Here is a 22,772-nt window from a genome sequence, read left to right on the forward strand (position 1 = left end):
GTTGTCAACAATGGAGTAGTGGACACTCCTAAGACCAAGGAACCTATGTTTAACCTTTCTAGCACCATCTATGTTGTGAAACAACAAGAAATCTCAAAAACACAAATATTTGACAAAAGCTCTAAGTCTACCAAGAAATGACGTGTTTACATGCCTATGGTTGAGCCTTATGAGGTGGTTATGAAAACTTTGATTGCAAAAAAATTGGTTACTTTACCAGAGAACTCTCATCCTTATGATCCACTTGTCAAACCTCTATGGTGGAGAGAAGACCACACTTGTAGTCATCACTGAAGCAAGGGCCATAACACTGAAAACTATTTTAAGCTCAAAGGTGTAATTCAAGATCTCATTGAGGAAGGGAAAGTTGTCATAGATGGCCTCATTAAAAATGTTGACCACAAAGCTTTTGAACAACCCTTGCCAGAATATGAGAAGGGTGAAACTTCAAAAGCTGCTAAAAGGAATCATGATGCCAAGATTAGTTATGCTTATGCTGACATAGACAACATCATTAGCCTGATTGAACCAATTGAGTATCTATGCATGGCTAGTCCTCATGATGATGATAGACCCAACTATGATACTAAGAATGAATGACCCAAAGTTGTCCTAAAAATGAGAAACACTCCTCGACACCATAATGACATTAGACCTAAGGTGGTGCTCCGAGTGGCCGAATCCTCTTCTTCATAGAGTGAACCACTTAATGCCATCACTAGGGGGAAATCCAAGGTTGTCCTTAAAGTTTCTCATGATCCTAAGAATGCTTCATCCTCTAAACAATCAGCTACTTTGAGGATCTCCAACTATGACCTTGTCAGTCAATTGCAACGTACCCCAGCTCAAATTTCCATTTTTGAGTTGTTAGAATTATCCCCCTTGCACAAGGACATCCTCGGAAAAGCTTTACGTTCTACCAATGTTCCCACCAACTTGATGTAGAGTGATTCCAAGCTATGGTGAACCATATTTCTTTACCCCACTATCTCACTTTTTCTGAAGAAGATGACTGGGCTCTTAGTCATCCCCACAACCTTTCTCTCCATGTTGAAGTCCAAATCTTTCGTACCCAAGTTCGTCGAGTCTTTATAGATAATGGTGCAAGGTTAAACATCATCTCATTCAATGTAATTCAATAGTTGGGCATGTCTGAATTTGCCATTGACCCTAAATGCAAGATTACTATAAAAGCCTATGATGAGGTCAAAAGACCTTCCAAAGGTGTAATTGTGCTTCCAATCAAAGTTGGTCTAGTCAAGAAGAATGTCAGTCCTAGACATACCACTCACCTATAATTTACTGTTGGGATGACCATGGACTCATGACATGCAAGCGGTGCCTTCTACATACCATTAGTACATCAAGTTCCCTTTCAGTGGTACTGAAGTAATTGTCCCTAGTGACAACTCAATGTCAATCAACATGTTATTTGTTGCAGAAACATTGGTTCCCCATAACTGCTCTTCTCACAAGCTGCAACCATCCTTCACAAAGTGTGAACAAAAATTGAAGATGATGAGCCTGGGTATGGGCGAATATACTCTAGACTCTATTGCTACTTTACCTATTTCCCCTTGGTCTTATGGGAAACTGTTTGCCAAAAAGAAACCTTTTGCATTTGCCATGACACTTTTTGGCACCTTTGTCTAGTCTTCAATTCCTTTGGAAGCAGAGAAAGAAGAACAAGCCATTAGAGACTAGATATATAGGAGAGAGGATGAGGAGGAGGAGATTATAGTTACCACTCCCATTTCCCCCAAAAGGTATGGAAAATGATATAAGATGCTCGCAAATATGGGTTATTCGGGTCATGGATCCTTAACTAGTAACAAAAAGGCTCTAGCCAAACCTTTAAGTCATACTCAAGGCTACGATACTCGAGATACTGTTGGCCTAGGTTTTGGGTTAGAAAAAGACACACCAATATTTGATCAAGATGTGCCCATATCTAGTGACTCAGAAGATGATGATCCTCCTGTTGTTACTACTGCTTTCCAAAATGAAGACTTTATGCCCATGACTTCTCTCCTTTGGGGAGAAGAAAAACTACTTACTAATAATGATGCTGAAGCTTCCACTTCTCAACAACCAGAACAAGACAAATCCAACCATGAATACATAAATAGAGGACAAATTAAGAAAAATATCGCTCGCCTACTTGCTAGAGATCAAAGTATAGACTCTCATGAGTATGAATGGGAGAACTTGTCAGATGCATCTTGTGAACTAGGTGTGGATGTTATTCACACCTATGCAACCCAACCAAATGTAGTTGATGAGACTACCATAGGGTTAGATGAATTTGGCTCACAATATGCTTTCATGGATCATGCTGGTCCCTCTAGGTCTATTCCTAATTTGGACTCCTTTGCAACGTTCAATATAGGCTCACCTTCACATGTCATTAGAGATGACTGTTTCCACATCAATAACCTTGAAGCCTCCACCTCACTCTCATTGATCCATCCTAATCTCATAGATTGGTCTATCCAATGCCAAGCACTAGAAATCCTATCTTGCCGCAATGACTATGAGATTGCTTGCTACCTAAATGCCATTGAACTTGTCACTTCTTCCACCAGTGAACCCGTGATTAACATGACAAAATCAGATATCAAGTACCTCAGTCATAAAATTAAAAGTAGAAACAAATGGTCAGATGGAAAAAACCACATTGTGGCAGTGTCTAAACCTAAAAAAAATAAAAACAAAGATGTATCTAATGGTGAAAACCTCCCTGAGGCACCTGTAGATGAGGTACTTGGTAGTCTGCCAAGCTATTTTCAAGATAGATGTTCAGTTCTTATTGAACCTACACAGCCTATCAACTTGGGGACAGAGGAATCTCCTAAAATTAGTCATGTGGCTCAATCAGTATCAGCTGAGGAGAAAGAACAATTTTTCAAATTCTTTCAAGACAAGAAGATCAATTTCACATGGATGTACTCAAATATGCCAGGGCTTGACACAGATCTTATCATGCATCACTTATTTATTTCTCCTGATATCAAACTTGTTAAACAAAAACTTAGAAAGATGCATCCGCATGTAGCCCTATTTGTCAAAGCAGAGTTGGAAAAACTTTTGAGTGCAAACTTTATTAGAGCTATTGACTATGTAGAGTGGATTTCCAACATTGTACCTGTGTCTAAACATGATAAATCAATCCGAGTTTGTATTGATTTCAGAGATCTAAACAAAGAATGCCCCATGGATGATTTTCTGCCACCAAACATTGATATGATAGTGGACATGACTGTGGGTTATGAAATGTACTCTCTCATGGATGGGTTTTATGGGTATAATCAAATCAAGATAGCTCCAACTAATCCAGAGAAGACAACCTTTACATGTGCATGGGGTACTTTCTGTTGGAATGTCATGCCTTTTGGGCTCAAAAATGCTAGCGCTGCCTATCAAAGAGCAATGACCACCATCTTCCAAGATATGATGCATAAAAATGTGGAAGACTATGTTGATGACACCTTGGAAAAATCTAGAAAATGAGACACACACCTTGAAGACCTTGGTATGATATTGGACCGTATTGAACAATTCCAACTTCGGTTGAACCAAAAAAAATGTGCCTTTGGTGTCACATCTAGAAAATTACTAGGCTACATTATCTCAGCAAAAGGTATTGAAGTTGACCCTAAAAAGGTCCAAGCTATCATGGAAATGCCTGCTCCAAGAAATATTAGTCAACTTAGAAACTTGCAAGGACATCTACAATCCATAAGAAGATTCATGTCTCAATTAGCTGATAAAGCTCAAGCTTTCAATAAGAATTTGCATAAAGGCTCCACTCATATCTAGAATAATGAATGTCAACAAAGTCTAGATCAAATCAAGGGATACTTGGCTAAACCTCTAGTTTTAATGCCACCTATTCTAGGAAAATCTTTGATCTTGTATATTTCAGCTACAACATCTTCTCTAGGAGTGCTATTAGCCCAAAGTGATAAAACTGGTAAAGAACGGGCTATCTATTATATCAGTCAAACTTTGGTTGTGTATGAAATAAACTACACCAGTATTGAGAAATCCTATCTTATAGTAGTCTTTGCTTCTCAAAAACTCCGCCATTACATGTTGGCACATACAATTCACCTGATTGCTAAAATTGATTCTTTGAAATATTTATTAAGCAAAGCTACCCTTACTAGTCGTCTAGCTAAATGGATGATGATTCTCTTAGAATTTGACATTCAGTATGCCAAACGTAAGGCCATCAAAGGATAGGCCATAGTTGACCAAATAGCTAATTTTCCACTAGAGCATATAACACCCATGCAAATTGAGTTTTTGGATGCCTCAATCATGTACATCACTGACAAAACTTGGAAAATGTTCTTTGATGGGTCTCATACACAGAATGGAGCTAGAGTAGGTGTCTTGTTTGTTTCTCCTCATGGATATATGATTCACAAGTCTTACAAACTCTTATTCCCTTGCACAAACAACGTTGCAGAATATGAGGCACTCACAAATGGAATAAAAATGGTTCTTGAATGGAGATAACTGAATTGCATATCTATGGAGACTCTCAACTTGTTATAAACAAAGTGAAAAATAAGTATCAAACAAAAGATAACAAGTTGATCCCTTATAAGAAGTTGATAGATGCTCTAAGGAACTATTTCACTTTTGTGACATTCCAGCAAATTCTTAGAGCTGAAAACAAGGATGCCGATGCTATGGCTACTCTAGCATCTATCCTTCAACTACAAGAACATGAATTACGATTTGAGTTCCTGGTGGAAGAACAACATCATCCAGCTTATGATTGTTTCAACAACCAATTGATCTACACTATTGTAGGTCACGATTCCTCCCGCTATTCAGATATCTTCTCTTACTTGCATGATCAAGTTATCCCTGAAACTCTCATGTGCAACCAAAAATGCCAACTCCTTTGCAATGCTTCACATTACACCTTGGTCTCTGGTGACTTGAATAGGAAGGGTCTAGACGGAACATTGCTTAGGTTTTTAGAGCTAGAAGAGTCTAAAAAGGCACTTGCCGAAGTCCACAATGGAATTTGTGGGGCACATTCAAATGGCCTTGCACTTGCTCAAAAACTGCTTAGGGTGGGATATTACTAGCCTACTATGCAAGTTGATGCTATTCATTATGCCAGGTCCTGTCAGAAATGTCAACTTCATGGCAACCTAGTTCATGTTCTTGGACATGAGCTAATTCCCTCTATGACATAGTGGCCATTCCAACAATGGGCCTTTGACTTGGTAGGCAAGATTCACCCTAGTTCATCTAGTGGTAACAAGTTCATCATTACAGCCATTGAGTATTTCACCAAGTGGGTCAAGGCTATGCCACTATCTACTACTACAAGCAAACATGTTGCCTTGTTCATATTGAACCACATCATTTGCTGTTGTGGTATTCCTTTTTCCATTGTTATTGATAATGGAGGACAATTTAAAAATAGGGACCTCAAACAGTTATGCAAGAAATTTTGAATCAAACAACTTTGGTCTTTTATTTGTTACCCTCAAGGGAATGGTCAAGTAGAGGCTTCCAATAAAATATTGCTGAAAATATTACACCACATAGTTCATAAGTCTGGGAGAGATTGGCACCTATAGATTAATCTAGCACTTTGGGCCTATAGAACAACCATTTGTACTCCTACAAGGGCCACACAGTTTTCTCTAGTCTATGGATCTGAGGCTATACTTCCATTGGAAGTCGAGATCCCCTCCTCGTGAGTCTCCTTACATGGATTGATAACTAATGAGGACCATAGAGCTATGCGAGTACACGAAATAGAGACTCTTGATGAATGTTGTAAAGCTACTTTTGATCACATGAGAGCTTATCAGAAGTGCATGTCTACTTAGTCTAATAAGAAAGTTCACCCTCATGAGTTTCAAGTCGGCAAACTCGTGCTTAGAGAGAATCCTAAAAATTAGCAACATCGAGAGTAGAAAGGAAAATTTAAACCTAACTGGTTGGGTCCTTACATTATCACAACAATATTCAGGTCAGGTGCTTATCAGTTGTCTACTCCTGAAGGGGAAGAGCTTGCAGAACCTATCAACATCCTACACTTGAAGAAGTTTTATGCTTAGAGGCTCATTGCTCAGTTATCTTGTACATATTAATGATCCTGAAAAAAAATCCTAAAAAGCAAAAGATTTCCTTAAAAAAAAAAAAAAAAAACTGCCAAGTGGTGAAAACCTGGAAACACGCGCTACTTGAGACCCTTGCACCTATGTCTATCAGCCTCAATCATGCATTTTGCTACACATTTCCTAGCTTGGGATTGTTTTCTTGTCCTCATCTTGAGGGTACAACTACTTAGCCTATTTTGAGGTGTCCTTGTGTATTAGAGTTTCTTTGGCAACTTACAAAATAGTGTTTCTCAACACTACCCCCCCCCCCCCCCCCCCCCCCCCCAACTTGACATCAAGTGTTTCTCAACACTTCTTAGATAGCTTACCTACAGTCTTTGATGTCACAATATTTCTCACTATTAGGACCAAGTCTTGAAGAAATGGCCAAGTGACTTACACACACCCACTTAAACACTTAAATGACTGAGCTATGCTAATCTTTATCTACTTTGTGTGTTGTCTATGATGATTTCTTTACTATATGTTCCATCCCTAATAGTCTTTCAAGGATGTCATTGACTAGGAGATTGGGGGCATGGGGCATGTTTTCTTGATTTCTACTTGTGGGTATACTTTATTTGTCCATAGTGTTTTAAGCATTCATGCTTGTCCTATTTGACACTTTGAATTATAAACGTACCATCCTTGACTATTTTTGAAAGACCACACTTAGGGGTTATCCTGGATTTTATGCCTTGATACAGGTGCAATCTTTCTATACTAAACTTAGGGAATCTAATTGCATAGTCATCTTGACTTCTATGTCTTTTATCCTTAGATTGGATTCCCACATACCTATCTGATATCGATCATATTCATATCCTCATAGTTATACTAGTGATGGTTGTATGATCCCATGATGTCCCTAATAAATGCTTAATGATGAAATTAAGAGTCTAAATGTTATGCGCTTCTTGCTGATAAACCACTTTGCATATTAGCTTGCATTTTAGGTCCATTTTTTAGTCTAGTCTTGCATGTGGGGAGAGCTCTCTCTTCATCCTTTTGTGGACATTTTTTGGCTAACTATTTTCACTTCCTTCTTTGCTTCCTTTATCTTTTGTCTTCTTAAGCTTTTATTCCTATCTTGCTATCTTGTCATCATAAGGGGTTAATCTAAACATCACATTCAATTTATCCAAGTGTCACATGTTTTCAGAAACATAAAGTCTACATCATACATGTAAGAGCTAAAAACATCACACATAAGAAACATACAAGAGCATAAATATCCAAACAAACACATACATGGGCAAGAAACTAAAATTGAAACATGACATGAAAACTAAAAACATCCATTTGAGATAATTACACAAAACTGCCAAATCAAAATCCAGTATCTCATATATATCTTAATGTGTCATAGTACATATACAAAATAAGATCCAAAATTTGGATATCTATCTCAAAAATACACGCTATACACTCAAAATGTCAAAAATATCAGCCTATGACTGACTAGCACCCTCTGCAGTAGGAGGAGGTGGTGGCCCTGGTGGTGGAGCCTGTCTCCTATCTGGTAGTTGTATCGCACTCTCTGATCTACCTACTCACTCTAAATAATCAAGAAGTCCTTGCCCTTATGGCACCACACTCCTATAGGTGGCATAATAATAAGCAACACATGCACCATGATGTGCTGCCTCTCACTTGGTAGTGTCTAGCTCCCTCCAGAGGTCATCCACCAATGCTTTCTCATCTATTAACTGCTAGTCTCACACTACAATGGCTACCCGAGCTATCTATAGCTTTTCCAATAGAGCATGGATCCTCGTATCCCGATCATCATCTCCTTGTGCTCATTGCTCTACCTGCACCTGCTCTACTTGCGTTGGCTACTCTGCCTACACCTCCTTTTCCTATGCCCCCCACCATGGCCTCAGTGGCACCTCCTCCTCCTCCTCCATCTCCCTCGCAGCCTGTGCCCATGTCTTCCTCATCCCTGCCTGAGATCCCTCTCTGACCTCCATCCGTCTCCCGCCTCTGCCCCCTCCATGTCCACCTCTCGCAGGTAGTGCATTAGGCTCTATAAACTATGGGAATGGGTGTGTCTTCCTCTCATAAAGGTATATCGGGTTTGCCCCTGCATCTGCCACATCTGGGCGATAATCCCAGGGAGTCACCACTAGGGCTACTATATCCCATATCACTCTCTAATGTTCCAGCATCAGTAGCCATCCTAGGGCCTCATCAACATGCATCCGAGCATAGGTGGTCATCTCCACCAATATTCCCTGTCACTCTAAAAATTGTTGTTATACTCGGCTAATCATGAATCGCTCTACAATATCTATGCTCTGACCCACCAATGGCCTACTATACTGCATGGAGTCTAGCTCCCATGAATTTGACCACCACTGGTACTCTCGATACGGATGCCATGTGAACGTTGTCAGCTCATCAAATACTCGTCGATAATAGGTCACATCCCCACTATGTCTCTGCGAGATAAAACCTCTATAACAAAGCTTTTCTCTCATGGCTATACCTATGGTTGGATCACTACAATGTGCTCCTAAGCCCAAATATGTTCCAACACTGCTCCACATGCCCAAGAACCACCACCATGGTATACTATTTCATGGAGCTCATGATATATATTGGATAGGATCACCAACCCCCATGCCATCCTGCACGGTCGAGCAATCAAATTTTCCACCAGTCTACCCCATCCTAGTGGGAAGCCCTTCTAGCTCCTATTGGTCAACAAGGCTTGAGCAACCAATGAACATAACAAATTGAGCAGAGGATAGCCAACACCATAATCATCAATTAGTCACTCCCAACTTAGATGATGGTCTAGGATGGTCACATCCTCAAACATCTACTACATAGCTGCTCGTCCCTCTATCGAGGTCTCCTCATAGTACACTTGTGACATACCACCAAACTTGACATCAGTATCACTGGCATCAACATCAACTTGCTAAAACATGATCAATAAATTAGACAAACTTACCAGCTCTCCATGGAAAGGCACTCACAAGATGCGATACATGTCCTCCAGTGTAATAGATGCCTCTCCGGTCAGTAAATGGAAGGTGTTATGCTCACTATGCCACCACTTAACCAACACAGTCAGCAATCCATGGTTTGCTAGTATATGGGGCATCCATGCGACCCATCACAAACCTATAGCAAATATAGTGGCCTACTCTGAATCGCTCAAAAGGTCTACAACATGTAGCCCCACCACCTTGGGGGCTCTGATATGCAATGCCAGAAATACCTCCTGTCAATGCATAACATGCAAACATCAGTAACATATCAAAAATATGATCCTAATGCACAAAACTCATAAAAGCATGCCAAAATGCATCTATGTGATCCTTTTTTCCAATAAGACGATACAATTTTTTGAAACAATATTGTATGATACTTTTATTAAAGCAATGCGAAACATTTCTATCACATGACATTTCACACCAGTTCATGTGACCTATGGGTATGACCCATATGAAAGAACCCAAAATAGTCACGCAACACTTTTTTTGCAAAATTCTGTCATGTGACATTTTAAACTAGCCATGCGATACTTTTTAAGTATTGCATGAAATTTTGCAAAAAAACCAAAAAAGCTCAAAAACATGACAAAAAAGTGGTTACTTACCGGCACCCCATACTGCTCTGGTCTGTTGTGCAACCAGCTACACTCAAAATGGTGTCGATGAAGTGGAATGTTCGCTAAAGCCATCATTGCCTCTCAACCACTCAAAAGCTCTGCACAAGGCACAAAATAAAAATGATTTTGAAAATGACACTTGGGCCCCTTTTATAGCTTCTAACCTCATTTTGACCTAATTTTCAAACATCTCAAAATTGCACGCAAATTGCACCCTTGGCTAATTTTGACATCTTGGATCCATTTTTGGGATTGAAATCAAAATTTGAGTTCATCTTGATGGTCAAAATTTCATTTTAAAATTCCACCTTCTTCTAAGCAATTAGCTAACCCTTTGAGGTCTAATCTTCGAATCATCGCTAGGGCATCTTCATTTCTTCATGTCTTCATCATTTCGATGCTTCATATCTACTTCTATTTACCTTTTCATGTCTAAATCATCTTTCTACTCAATTTGACCTAATTTTAATGATTTATCTTTCATGGTCAACTTTGGTCAAATGGGGCATTTTATCAGTTTCTTATAGTCATTCTTGGGTTTTAATCATTCATCTATCATCCTGGACATTGCTATATCTCGATTTATTCATCTCTAGCTCATTTCTACATTCCCCTTACTTCATTTCAATTTCGATCTTGAGGGGGCAAACATAGTCTATCAATACTTGCTATAGCTATCTACTTCTTAGGAGCATCTATTTGATTTTTTCACTTGCTCTTGATCTATTTTCTTTGCTAGGTGTTAGTATTCTTCTTGAATTCTGACATAATCTCTATCCTAGTGTTTAGTACTACCACTATTAGACTATACATTCAGAATTTTCTATCTCTTTCTGCATTTCATTTTTTGGATTCAAGTATCTATTTCTATTGCTGCCTACTTGGCTTCTGTTTTCTTTGACGTAATGTGTTCCTAGATCGATAACACATTAGTCAAAAAGGGGCAAATGTAATCATCTAAAAATGGTCATCTAGACTATTAGCTCCCTTCTTAGCATTTTGGTTATTTTAATTAATCATTTATCTAGACCAAATTGCTAAGTAATCAATTAATTTGATTATAACCTATAGTTTGACTATGCTATCCTAAGTTCATTATTTGATTAAAAGAACATGTCCCCTTTTAATTAAATAAAAGACCCCATTCTTCTAACCCACTTAAAGTGCACACATAAAGTCCTTTTTCTATTTTACAATTAAAAGAAAAGGCTTGTGAGACTTTTGTCTTATGTGAAAAGTCAATTTATATTCTATTGGTTGACTTGTGTGTGCACATGGATCCCTCCCATTTTTGAATTCAACTGTTGATCATCCATCATCTCCATCTTGATCTCTACCATCCATGCGACTTTAAAAAGAAGAGAGCTTTCCCCCTCAAGGGATCCATCTTTTGAGTATTGTTATGCTATAGGTTTTCTAATAGGTTTCTTTGGAGCTTTGTGGAGAACTTCTATTTCTTGTCTACATTCTCTCATACCATAGCATTTTAGCTTAGATTCATGTTGCATGTTAGTTTAGCTTCTATTTTGCTATAATCTATCTCACATAGCTTAATATTTGGATGGTAACACTCTCATACATGTTTTAGCATAGCTACATTTTGCATTCTCATCTTAGCTTAGTTTCCATAATTGCATTGCATTCTTGAGGAACTCCTTGAGACATTTTCATTCTTGCATCTTGTGTTTGGAACCTCCCATTGCATGGTTTACTAGCAAGAAGAGTATTCCTAAGACTTAGCTGAGAGCCCTTGAACTTGAAATACACTCTCTTGCACTCTATGGATAGGGAGCTCTATGCCAGTATCCAAGCATTCCAAACTCATGGAATCATTTGGATAGAAGGGTTTAGAGTGGGACACTTTTGAATGTACACAATGCTCTCTTCAATTTGCACATGTGGGTCTCTTTGCTATGTACTACAAAGCCTTCTAGTTGCTCCATGTATACCTCCTCTTTTAACTCACCATTAAAGAATCTTGTCTTGACATCCATTTGATGGATTTGCCATCCCATCTATGTTGTTAATGAGATCATAACTCATATAGAAGTATACTTGGCCACTAGAGCAAATGTCTCCCCATAGTCTATTCCCTCCTTAGCCACGAACCTTGCCTTGTATTTCTCGATGGTACCATCTACACTATACTTTATCTTATAGATGAAGTGTAATCCAACTATTGCTCTATTTGTTGGTCTAGGAAGTACCTCCAACACATCATTCCACATTATTGAGGAATACTCCTCAACCATAGCATCTTGGCATACATAATGCTATATAGCCTCTTGGTAGCTAGAAGGTTCACTATCTACCAACTAAGTAATGCCACATAGACATTAAACTTTTTTGGTTGTCTCCATTGTCTAGTACTCTTCCTAGGAGCTCCCACAAACTCTTGAGTATCCCTTAATGTCTCTTGAACCTCATGGTTCCTACTACTAATTATAAAGGATGTGATATTAGCTTCTAAGTCTTCTAGATGCATTTCCTTTTACACCTACTACTCCATGCTTTGTAAAACTTCACCACCTAAGCCTACACTTGTACTAGTAATGGTACTTGTGCTCTACTACCCTTGACTAGGCCTTGGAGCTTCTATTGGCTGCTGACTCTAATCATTTGTAGGAAATCTCTGGACCTTCTAAATGCCTTGTCCTCCATGAACTTAACATCATGTCTGACAATAACTCTTTTGGTCTAGGGCTAAAAATCATATGTGTTGTTGAGGTTTCATTATACCCAAAAAAGTACCCCCTCTATGCAGTTTGATCTAACTTGGTACGTATATCACCTAGAATATGACAATATGACCAACTTCCAAATATTTTGAAATGGCTAACATTAGGCTTCTTACATATGAAAGATTCCTCTGATGTCATCCTCCCTAGTACTTAAGTGGAACCCTATTCTGGATGTAGACTGTTATACTACATGCTTCTACCCATAAGTAGCGGGGCATATCTTGGTCACGTAGAATAGGTCTTACTGGCTCTAATATAGAATGGTTCTTCCTCTCAACAACTCCATTCTACTATGGATTGTAAGGAACAATCCACTATCTCTTTATTCCTTCCCTAGTATAGAACTCTTGGAAGTTATTTCCTTTGTACTCACCTCCATTGTCTGACCAAAGAGCATTTATCTTCCTTCCTATCAAGTTCTCCACTAGAGCCTTGAACTCTTGAAACCAACTAAAAACCTCATCCTTGGTCTTCAAGAATTATATCCAGGTCTTCTTTGAGAAATCATCGAAAAAAGTAACATAGTACTCATATACTTTGATGAACTTTGTTGATAGTAGTCCACATACATCTGAATGTAGTAGATCAAGAACACCTTTAGATCTGGTGTCACTCCTTGGAAAATATGCTTTCGTAAACTTCCCCAACATGCATCCCTTACATACATCATCATGCTCTATGCTCACCTTTGGAATACCTATCACCATCTCATGAAGCAATTTGAGTGCTCCATGATGAATATGGCCCATCCTCCTATGCCATAGCTCTCCAAGAACTCTAGGATTAGTGATGCTCATGAGTTCCTTAGGAGTATCAAACTGCAACCTATAGAGGCAACCAATCCTAACTCCAATAGTTATGGGTGATTTCCAATCCTTGTGCTTTAATCAATACATGTGTTCCTCTAAAGAGTACATTATACCCACTATCTTGAAGAATAGATGCAAAATTCAAATTCATACCTAAGCCTAACATATGCAACACATCATGAACTAGAATTATTTTTCCATTCTGAATAGTCCCTTTCCCACCTGGGTTGAGTTTGCACAAGTTTCCCATAGAAATTTAGATATTGGTGTTCTCCTCCTTATAATTGTAGAAGTACTCTCTAACTCCTATCATATGAAATGATGCCCTATTATATATATACCGAATAGTCTGTGAGGTTGAGCTCACTATACAAGTTATAAGTGCAAACTCATCTTCTACTCTATTGGAGGGTTCTTTTGCACTTGCTAAAGTTGCTGCCTACTTCTTTACCTTCTTCCTTTCTAGGAAATCCTTGACATAGTGACCATACTCATGACATCCAAAGCACTTGAACTTAGAAAGGCCCTTCTTCTTCTTCTCACTTTATGAGCTAGATCCGTTCTTTGCTTTTCCTTTCCTTGCTCGGAAAATTTTTCCTGTTCCACCTCATTTTTTTGACACTTGTTGGACCCATTGACAAGACTTAGTCTAAACTCCTCCTGAGTGAAATTAGTCCATAGTTGATCCCAAATTAGTAAGGTATTTCATCCACTAACAACTTAAACAAAGATACTCCACTATTTAGAAAACTCATTTAGGGTTATTCTCTCTAGCTCGTCATCACTGGGACTATCTCCAATAGCTACTGACTTGTCCTTGACAAGTCTAATCCTGGTGAGGTAACTTGTAACATCTTCTTCCTGGCTCATTTGGGTATTCTTTAGCTTCTCTTTAAGAATCATCTTCTTGTTAGTGGTAGCATTCTGGTATAGATTTAGAATGGCATCCCAAATCTTCTTCATTGTATCTAGCTCTATAATATGTGGAAAAATATGATCCTTGACACCATCAAGGATAATTATCCTCACCTTGGCATCATCCTTCTTATATTTTGCAATCTATATAGCATCTATAGGTACAACCATACCAGTGGTAGCATAATCTTTGATACCATTCTCTTCCAAAAATAAAGAAATTCTGGCCTCCCAGACACCAATATTTGAGACACCATCCAATCTATCCTAATCTCTCAAACTAGTTGAAGCAATCTCAAGGGCTTAAAGAAATAATTTTGAAGAGTCCAAAATTTATTTCCTAGGGAAAAACTCTTTTACTCTTAATAATGTTGTGATACCATGTGAAAATTAACACTATTGTAGTCATTGATTATTAATCTCCTATCGTAAACAATTATTAAACTACTGGAAAAAATTCTCACCTAATATCAAAAAATAACACAACTACAACTTCACCAATAAAATACTAAAATAAATTTAGAACATAGAAAACTCAATATTTTTGAACAAATCATTCCTAGAAAAACCGCTAAGGGAAAACTAGTTCTGTAGATGGAAAATATATTATCTTCAACAGGTCAAGAGATACAAAATTCCTTACCTCTCACTGGCATAATTCAGACAACCTCCTAATTTCTCTTGTTGATATTCTCCACTACTATCCCCAATGCTATCACTGCGCCCTTGCTAACACTGCAAGATTGTTTGCTATCATTACAAACTCATTTTCTAATACTGCAAATGCTTCTTCAAATCTTGTTGTTCTTTGTACTATTCTATTCTCTAAATGCCTCCCTCGACCCCCTTTTATACTACTTAACCAAGAGGTTTCTAGTTTCTTCTTGATCAAGAAAACTCAACCAAGAAGTTTCTAGTTGCTTCTTAACTAAAACAACCTAACCAATAGGTTACTAGTGGCTTCTAGGAGTCAATTAATTAACAAATAATTATTTTTCATAACTCTAACAATTATTTTCAAATTAATCACATGAGGAAGAACAGTTGTCCAAGATACCTAAAAATAACATAACATGTGGAAGGCCCTTCTTGTCGTTAATATCTATTAGCATGAACTCCTCTTTCAAATAATTAGTGATCAATTATTTAACTCCAATGATGATGTGCAGTACAACTCATATGATGATAGCACTTTCTTGTGTTGTTTGGGTGATCATACTCTATTGTAATTAGGAAAATCATAGACGAAATGTGTCCTACTATCTTATTCATGGGCAAAAGGTCACCATCTATCTATATAGTGAATGTTCAACAATGTGTTCATGATGCATGCACACGACTACATACAGAGGGGTTTAAAGACATTTTTTGAGACAAATCCTTAATTAATTTCCTTAATGTGAGACAATAAAAGTGTTTTGTATCATCTCAAATATCATTTTTAAGTGAGTGTCTTTAATATGTCTTAAAATATTGTCTCTATAAGACAATATGAAACAAAAATAATCTTGTTCACTTTTGTCTCATTCGAGACAATATTTCTTTAATCCCAACTATTGTCTCTAGAGAGACAATACATGTTTCCTTTCTAGAGATGTTATTATATTAACAAAATAGAAAATAAATTTAAATTAATAGTGTTCTTTTCCTAATATTTTAAACATCTAATGTTTCTTCAAAATAATACAATATTCACTATAATTATTTACAATATTTTGTTTCTTACAAGACAATAAAAAAATTAGTGTAACAAACTAACTTGGCCAAAAATAATATATTAATTTATATATTTCAAATACTTTGTTTCTTACAAAATGATGTGGGTGTTCCTCCACTACAACCAATAAAGTATACCACAAATGTGGCATAACCATCATTGAATAATAACATTGATTTTGTTTTATTGTATAACCTCATATGAAGTACTTAAATTGACCCTAACAGCTTCATACTCCACTTATCCACATGTCCACCAAGTATAATGGTGTAGTAAAAAAGATCCTTGATTTAAATACATATTCTTATTAAGAGTTGTAATGCTTTCAACATGCCACATCTAGAATACGCACATCTAGGTGCAATTACCCAAAAATGGTTTTGAAACAAACATGAAGCATCTCATTTTCTTGATATGTCTTTTGTTGTTGAAGGATAAAATCATTTAGCCAAACAAGAAGCATCTCACATTCTTCAAGGTTTTCCATTAACCTAAAAGAGAAAAAAAAGTGTAAGGATATAAGACAACTAATCAAATGATGATGCTCATATAGGAAAAATTCATCAACAAAGAAAACATGTAGAGAATGTTGTGGATCATAGAGATCACTCAAATTAAAGTATGTATAAATCTATTACCTTGTTTTTGATGTGGAGGCTAAAAATAGGCTTGTAAAAATTCTTAGGTCTTTTTACAAAGGTTATAGATGTTATATAAAGTAATTGCAAGAAATTGTATCTCTTATCTTTTAGACATAAGTGATGGAGGAAAGAACACCAAGATGTTTTAACTGCTTAAAGCATGTAATTGTCAAGCTTGTTCCCAAAAGTATGTTGATAGGAGGAAAGAACACCAAGAAGTTTTAACTGCTTAAAGTATGTAGTTTTCAAGCTTGTCCCCAAAAGTATGTTGTTTTATTGACTTGGTCAATATTAAAAAGAGGTTTAAAGCTCCTATAGTTGTATTTGATACTTCATTTGAAACAAGGAAAAAGAAACTTTAAGAAATAAAATATTGATTTTATGTGAGAATCATAAATCAATGGATTTTAATGACATTTTATTTCTTTATTGTTTAGAGCATAACATCCATATCATGTTTAGAGCACATTCATGGATGCAATGAGCAATATCATTCTTTTGGGATCAATGTCATTGATTGCTTTACTCATTTAGGGTAGTTCTATCAATAGCCACTTACAAGTTAATGCTTTTGTGTCATAATCTAAAAGTGCTCCTTGAAGAATAGATCATTACAAACATGAAAGAGTGTTAAGAATGCTACACAAAAAATGATTATACCATGAGACAACTAGGATGGCAAAGAAATAGATCATTATGTCAAGACCATATGTACAGAGCAATTGTAAGAGGTGGAGAAAAGAAACATCATAAATAGGACAACCAATAAGTGATGTATGTTTACACTCTTGATGATTTTGCATGGTTTCATCCATATAGACATATGAGGAAATATTAACTAAGTGGTTAGAGATGATCAAAATGCTAGTGTACATGCCTCAAAGAAGATATAATATTATTAGTGATATGGATGTGTCAAAGATAGATTATGAAAGGAGCATACAAGAAAATGTATGATGCTATACAAGGGGTACAAGACCACAAAGGTGACAGAGTATAGCTCATCAAACTAGTGGACTTTACAACTTTCTTGATGATTGTGTAGGATTTCATCCATATACATAATCAAGAAAATAACAAAAAGGTGTTCAAAGATGATCAAAATGCTATTTCACATGTGTCAAAGAAGATCTGACATTGTCAGTGATATGAATATGTTGAAGATAGATTATGAAAGAAGTATACATGTAAAGGTATGCTGCTATACTAGGGGGACAAGGCCACAAGATGACATAGCATAGTTCACCAAAATAGTGGACTTTACAACTATAAAACAATGAAGAAGAGCTCATCATTACATGGTAACACGACATCAAGGTTAGTTCATAATAGAGATAGTTCAATTATGTATATGTCTGTCAGTGATATTATGAAAAAGATGTTGTGACTATGGAAGCATTACCAAATAGTGACATTAATCATCAAATTGAAATACATATACAATCATGTACTGTGAGAAAAGAATAATATAACCATCAACACTAATGACATAGCAAAGATAATGTGTGAAAATAATGGCCAAAGCAATCAAGGAGGCATGTTATTTTGCAAAGGAAAAGTTCTATAGTATGTTGTGATACACCAAGACCAATGTTACTTGAATTGTATTGATCAATCTAGATATAAGTTTGAGAAAAATGTTAAAGAAACTCTGTACAGTAATCTTATGAAATATATTGAAGTAATTGTTGCATCAGTGATGATAGCACTAGGACAACATGACATTGTAGTGGTAACAAGAAACTATAGAAGTTCAAGCTATAATTAAGTAGTCCCAAATCAAAGGAATTCATCAAAAATAAAAGAAACCTTAATAGAATGCTTATCATTGATATCTCATGAAAGGAAAATGTGTTGTATAAATTGACATGATAGTACAATGGAGGTGTTAGCACTAATTAATTATAGTATTGGAAATTGGAGGAGATTTATGGTTGATGGACTATATAAGTGCACTGTATTGAATGATAGTTAGCCACATTTGTAGCTAATATTGAAGGTCATTAGAAAAGATATATATTATGACAATGTCACAAAATATTCCATTAAAATGGGGATGGTATAAAGCCCCAAGATTTACTCACTAAAGTATCATGCTATGAATGAATGATCCTTTAATGTACACAAATAAAGAAAAAGAAATCCCAAAGCATGTGTTGTTGATCTCTTAAAAATAGAGGTGCATGATCATTTACTAAGTAATAGAATACATAAAAATTATGTCTTGTGGTAGATAATGTCTTCTAGAAGACAATCAATGATAAGAATCAAGCTACTATTATTAAAAAGTGTAGAGGCAAAAAATGTTGATCAAATATTCTAAGATTAATGAGGTAAATGTGACATTAGCTACATCAAGAGGTCCAATGGCATATTTAGTATTTTTCCATTGGCAAAGGAAATAAACAAAGGTGTCCCAGTATTAGAAAACTCCTATGAAGTTTGAGGAATATGAATCATCCATTTCATGCTAAAAAAAGGAAGAAAATGAGAAAGGAAGTTGTGCTAGAGATGAAATAAACCTATACATAGTCATATGTAGTCAATTAGAAGGACAATTATTTTGATGCTATTGACAACAATACTCATGAAAAGTACTACAGGAACAAATTTAAAAATAAAGCATTAGAAGTTTAGATAGACAAAATGCCATTGTCATATATTTCAACTACCTACTATAGCATATAGAAGTGAAATTGAGAAGCTTTGTAATATAGAGTGGAAGATCTATGAGTGTAAAAGATAGTAAAGTGACTAAAAATTAAAATAGGGGTCATGACTATATTAACTAGTGAAAAATTCAAGTAAACCAATATGAGTCAACTAGGAAGGTCAACAACGATATCAATGTAACATGCATGGAGAAGTGTATTTAGAGCTATTCTAGAAGCATAATACTCACATGAAGTTGTTGACTGATGCTAGGATTTGAGATTTGAAACCCAAATTTTGAAACATAGAACTTGAGAATAGAAAAATATTTTTGTAACCCTCATTTCAATCAAGGAGATGGATCCCTAGCTATGGAAATATTCCAAGAACACAAAGCCACAAATAAATCCAAGACCCTAGTAAAAATGAGAAATTTATTATCTATTTTTAATGGTGCAGATTTAGATTTCTCTTAAATATTTTTCAAGTAGAATTGTTGGAGCTTAGGGAAAGTTTGATGAAAAATTCACCCTAATCTAAACTTTCTCCCTTGTTTCCTTTCAATTTTTTGACACTGTGAAATGGAGGAGTTAAGAGAGAGGAGGGATTAAATTAAAATTTAACTCTAAAGAAGTCCTACTTTTTATATGACAATGGATGATAGAAAAGAAAGAATAAAAATTATCAAGAACTCTTTGACCTTTAGCATATTTTATTCCTCAAGTGTTGCTCATGTCAAAAAAAATTAGACTCATTTCTTTGACTTTGCATAGGGTTAATTCCTTGATCTTTATCAAGTAGATTTATTAGCACAATATACCACAGACATAGTAAAGGTAGTTAAAACTATTTTTTGTGTCTATGCCAACATTTTCTTAAGCAATGCTAAAGGAGAGTTTCAAAGTAGAGGGGGACTACTAAAAAATTTGTTTCTCTCTAAGATCCAGTTCTTCTCTGAGCTAAAATGGGTTCCCCTATCTCAGACTAGTACTTTGGAATTTGAGAGGCTAGATTGGGATTCCTTTTGTACTAGCCTTTCTCAGATTTATTCCAATTTTGGCTCGTGAAATTTCCAATATTTCCACATAGGTACCTTTTCAAAGGCTCTTTCCCAGGGACAACATTGCAACCTTGGTGGTACATTGTGATAGGCATTATTGGTCTTCATGCTATGTTAATGGTGATTGAATTGTAGGGAGATCCAAGTCTCTAATTTCAAATGTTCCTAAATAAATTCCAGTACAATTGGGTTCCATATTAGAAGACAGTGATTAGGAAAAAGAAGAATCCATTAATAGAAGTTTAGCTACAAGATATCCAAGGAAAAGGAGATGTGGGAATGTAATCTAGGTGAAAAATCTTGTTTGATTGACCACAATCAATAATTCTATGATAAAACCATACAACACATCATTATTCATCACAAAACTTAAAATATGTATGAGTGTGTATACTTCTCAAGAAATTTTTTGTTCTTCTAGTAATCTTGTGTATGAGAAGAAATGTTCCCCAACATTAGTTTTTGAAGGCCAACAATGTGATAGATAGTGTCATGTGGTAATTTTACTTAATAATTAATTCTATGTTATTTAATTCAATCACTTTAATGATCAATGCATGTTATGAACTTAATTTCACCTTTTCTTGGATATAGCTCTAGTTCTCTTTTTTGCAAGGCAATTTTTTTGGACTCTATATGTTTAGCCCAAGCCAAGTCTTCCTATGTAAGAAGTCATGCATTTTGGACTCTATGAGCATAGATGGAATCAAACTACCTCATTACAACCACAAAAACAAATCCAATTCACCATTTGTAGAGAAGATTGTACTTCTAGAAGAAAAGATTACTATTAATAATTCAGAGGTGTTAATAGTAGACTTGATAACGAAACTAGGCCCTCTCATTTACAAAACTAGGGAGCGGATATATAAAAATTGCACATCATAGTAGGCAGAGGTTGAAAAATCCATCGAAAAATCATCAAACTGGACAAATCTAGGCTATTTAAACTTTGATTTTAAAGAAAACCATAATATTAGAGGGTTGTGAATTGCCATTCCGAGCATGAAATAAATTGTGTTAGGAAAATTACATCAAATTGAGGTTAATTAGTATAGATGAAGGTTGAAATTCATAATGCTTAGCAGTTAAAATTAGAACCGTGTGATGATAGACAAAGTGTGAAAGATCAACTTTTTTGTAGACCTATAGGTGTAGACTTAATATCTTCCATCAGCAGCAAGGTATTCTAATTTTGGTACGAGTTTCACATAAAATCCAATGTTGAGACTTGTAGGTGTAGACTTAATATCTTCTAGTAGCAGTAAAGTATTTTAATTTTGGTTCAACTTTCACATAGAATCCAATCTTAAGGGAACATAGTTCAGTAAGTTTCAAACTAATATCACAGAGTAGTGAAACTTTGTAAAGTTGATTTATTTTTTTAAAAAAAAATTCTCATTAAATGAAATTCACAAATTTATCCAAAAATAAATAAAAAATTAAACTTTGTTAATTTGTGGTTGCTAACATTGTTATAAAAATACAAAAATCTAATACATAATGTTGTATGGCAAGCTGAGAAAGGACAAGTACGAAAGTATGAAAAATTGCCTAATTAAAACATGATATAAAAGAATTGACATCGGAAAGGAGCTTCACATCAACATGACAAAATATTGGTGATACAAACCTTTGCCAATTTGATATGATTTTGACAAGGGAATAATGTTTGGATTTAATCTATCCAAAGAGGTGAACAGAATGATCAAGAATAGTATAGTTCAAGTGGTCGATTTCCCAATATCACTTAATGGAAAAAATTGGTGCTAGAGATTGCTAAGCACTACAGTCCATTAACAATTAATCTTTTTACACCTAAAGGGAGTTTCATGGTCTCACTTACACAAGTCCTTGTTGAGTCCAATTCAAGTGATTTAAAGGATTGATATTTTTACTAGTAATATTGCATGATTTACATGTACTACATATGATGTGCCAAATTAGGTGCAAAAGAGTTGGTAGTAAAAATATGCAAGAATCTTCTAAAAACATGGAATGGGATGAAAAAATTATTTTAGGGAAAGGGATACATCTTGTGCAACACAAAATTTAGTAATAATATGATTAGAGGAAACATTTTATAACAAAAAGTTTGTTACTTGGCGATCTCTACCCCTCAACAGAAAAAGGCCCTAAGATGGGATTCTATTCAAAGTATTTTTTGCATATTTTGGATGACATCATTGCCCATAATATTTGTATTCTACACCATTGGACTAAGAGATTCCTCTCAGTAAATTGAGGGTACCCTTTCACCACATGATCATCAAGGCATAGCTACCATGGTCCTTGTGGTGAAAGGGCTTTTCACACTTATGATACTATTCTTTCCAAAAGGTTAAAATCGAAAAGCACTTTATTTTTTGCATATCCCATCTAATAAGAGAGTAGTCTAGATGTTGATTTTTTATTGGGAAATTATGGAGTGCTCATGGAACATCACACACCTAGTCATCTATATAAGGGGTTCTT

This window comes from Cupressus sempervirens, chromosome 1, assembly GCF_028749045.1.
Source record: "Cupressus sempervirens isolate cs-2001-9-10 chromosome 1, ASM2874904v1, whole genome shotgun sequence".
Lineage (NCBI taxonomy): Eukaryota > Viridiplantae > Streptophyta > Pinopsida > Cupressales > Cupressaceae > Cupressus > Cupressus sempervirens.